General features: G+C 38.0%; 1 pseudogene; it reads right to left on the bottom strand.

Moving 5' to 3' along the window:
- Nucleotides 1–229: 229 nt before the first annotated feature.
- On the bottom strand, nt 230–2,721 carry LOC143388879 (trimethylguanosine synthase pseudogene; annotated as a pseudogene).
- Nucleotides 2,722–3,101: the final 380 nt, after the last annotated feature.

Below are 3,101 nucleotides of genomic sequence, written 5' to 3'. Positions count from 1 at the left end.
CCATATCAGATGGTTACTAATTTACTTTACAATAAATAGTACATAGTTACTATCATCCAAATGTCTCGAAACACTTCATTAATATTTGTTAAACTCAGAAAGTTTCCATATCACATGATTTAAGACTGTTGGTATAAAATATCAGCGAATACAGGAAGACATTTTGTGTGTTTCGTATGAAAAATGTTTTTATTATTACATGATCTTTGTCCTTGTCCTGCTTCACAGTTTAGGTTTTAGACTCTGGTCTTTGGATTAAGATGCCAAAATAAGCAGTGATTGTCTTTAGTTTATTCTTAAGAAAGTTCTATTCTATTTCCACTTGTCCTCCAGGCCCAGCTAAGGATGCCACCTGGTCAATGTCAGCATTTCTTGGAAGAAAATAAAAGAAATATTATTAGTGATCTTCTGGTAAAGTCTGAAAATTTCAAAGCCATCGGGAGACATCATTGTCCTAATGTCAAAGGTCTCTGCAGTGGCATAGTCTGGGCCTCCCCGAGGTGGGCTAAGGAACACAACATCTGCCTTTAAACAAAGAGCCAGTAGCATAAAATCTCCACAGATGCACTATATCTTATCTGCTAGTCCATATACTTCTGCATTATTATGAGCAAGATCAATCTTAACTGGGTCAATATCAATGGCAATCACTATTTTTTCCTGTTAAGGCAAACTGAATGGTATTTCCTCCAACTCCACAGAATGCATTACTATTATGTCACTTGTGAAGGATTGACTGACACAGCCAGCAATATGTTCAGCAATCTTCTCAGGTGTAACTTAAAACCAGCCCTCTCTGTCCAACTTAATCCCATCATCAAAATTGGACAATAGCTGTATCTCTGGGCCCAATATTTTGCAGCTCAGGAACAGCAGCTATCTCAGGAGGTAGACCATTTACCTTTCTATTCTTTTTTTACTCTTCTTCTTCTTCTTTGTAATTTCAGCTTCAGTTTCTACCTTAGGAGAGTCTGATATTTTTGAGTAATGTAATCCTGCTTTTCTGGCATAGATGCTACTGAACTGTCTCCCTCATTCTTTTCTTTTTCAAGTTCACTGGCTAAAGACACAGTCTGACACTTTTCAAGTTCTAGATTCTCTAGATCATCAGCTTTACTAACAGACATGTCTTGATCCTCTGAATCCGTACTGGTACAAGTATCTTGCACCTTATCATGTGAAGAATGCTCCTGTAATGCTTCCACATCCACTGGTTCGTTAACCCATTTTATAAATTTTTCTACCTTATTCAGAGCTTTGCTTTTCTTGCAAAATGTTTTTTCTTATTCTTCAGTAAAGAAGATGTGCTTGTTTTTCATTTTTGTCTGTGCATGTCTCGGTACTTTGACTTATGTTTAACATTCTTATCTAAATACCTGACCTGTTGATGACTAAAATTTGGAATTTTGTCAATTGCCATGCTTGAATCCCAGAAAGGAATCATTGTCATTAAGGTCTGTATCTGGGTTTTCATCAATGTCCAGTTTGTGGTTCCTCTTGAGTTTGCTGGACTTATGCTCAGGTGGATCTTCTTCACTCTCATCTCCATCAGTCCCACTGGCGTGCAGCATGTCATTGCTTGTGTTTGCTCCAGAATATTCCTGTGGTTCCTGGGCTGGTTGATTTGCACTTCTATTCCCAGATAAGTTGCTTTTCTTGGTTCCTCCATCACATGGCTCACTTTGACCCGAAGCAGGACACTCTCCCCCACTAACTTTCCTTAGCTGTCCATCACAACATATAGAGGAATGTAACTGCCTGTGTTCTACTTCCTCTTAACTCAGAGTTATATTACTAATTCTATCAAGTATTTTATTATCATCCTTATCACTTGAATCAGAGCTATTTTATCAACTCTGATAGGTGAAGATGGAAAAGATATTAAGTCCACTTTTAAAGTATTTTCATCTTTCTTGTCAATTTCTGTTTTAGATGCAATGGTATTTGTATCACAACTTTGTGAAGCATCAAAAGTCCAACCTTGAGCTTCCCAATACTGAAATTGCTCCAAATAATACCAATAAAGTTCACTGTAATTTTGTGCCCATTTTTCCTTTGTATCAGGAAAGTTTCAAGGTTCAGAAGATAGTATTTGATATGGATGTTTTTCTTGCCAGCTTTGCCATAACAGTTCTCCTCCATATTTATTCCAATACCTTTCCCAATTCTCTGTAATTTCAAATTTTGGAGGTAATGTATTTCAACAGAACATTTTTCTGATTCAATGTTCCTTTTATTTTGAAGTTCACATGTTCTACTTTTCAACTGAAGATGGGTCATCTGAAACCAAATGGTCATCTTCTTCATATTCTTTTCTCCAAGACTCTTGCATAATAATTTCATCCAAGTACTTCCTTTGATGTTTCCTCTTCTTTTTACTCTAACTTTATTTTTTGTATTCATAGATATATCAAAACTCTTATGTGTAGACACTCCACCAAACTGAAGTGGCAATCCCATACTTCTCATGAGTTGGGCCTCAGAATCAAGTTCACTTTCATCTAGGCCTATGTCTTTGCTGTCATGAAATTCTGTAGTGCCATGGGAATTACCATCTTCCTCCTCTTCTGTAGCTTGTTCTCCTGCATTGTTGCCACTGCCTCTGACATAGTAGCCTTTTAATTCCAAATTGCATAATTTTTGATCCTCCACAAAAGCCCTGGAGCAGAGGCAATGGATCCTACAGTCCTCTTCCCGCTTATCAAGGAAGAGAAACATTTCGGCCACGTGCTTCACTTCTCGCAGCACATTTTGCCCCTTCAAGGGTCTTCCTGACACACAACACTCAGACTACGCTTCTGGTTCATTACTGGAGACCAAAAGGGGGCCTCCAGTGTCTGCTCGGGGGTTGAGAAGCTAGGAACCCACCCGGCATGGTGCAGCCCAGAGGTTGCGGAGGAGCTTCCACAGGAAGTTCGTCAAAAGCTTTTTCTACATATATTGAGATGACCATATAGTTTTTCCTCCTGAATTCTACTCAGGTGATGAATTACATTTATTGACTTGTAGATGTTAAACCATCCTTGAATCACTGTAGTGAAACCGAATTAGTTTTCTTAATGTGTTTTTGAATATGATATGCTAATATTTTACTAAGGTTA

The sequence above is a fragment of the Callospermophilus lateralis genome, unplaced genomic scaffold (assembly GCF_048772815.1).
Source record: "Callospermophilus lateralis isolate mCalLat2 unplaced genomic scaffold, mCalLat2.hap1 Scaffold_45, whole genome shotgun sequence".
NCBI lineage: Eukaryota > Metazoa > Chordata > Mammalia > Rodentia > Sciuridae > Callospermophilus > Callospermophilus lateralis.
Note: the sequence above shows the minus strand (reverse complement) of the source record. Positions and strands in the feature narration are given on the sequence as shown.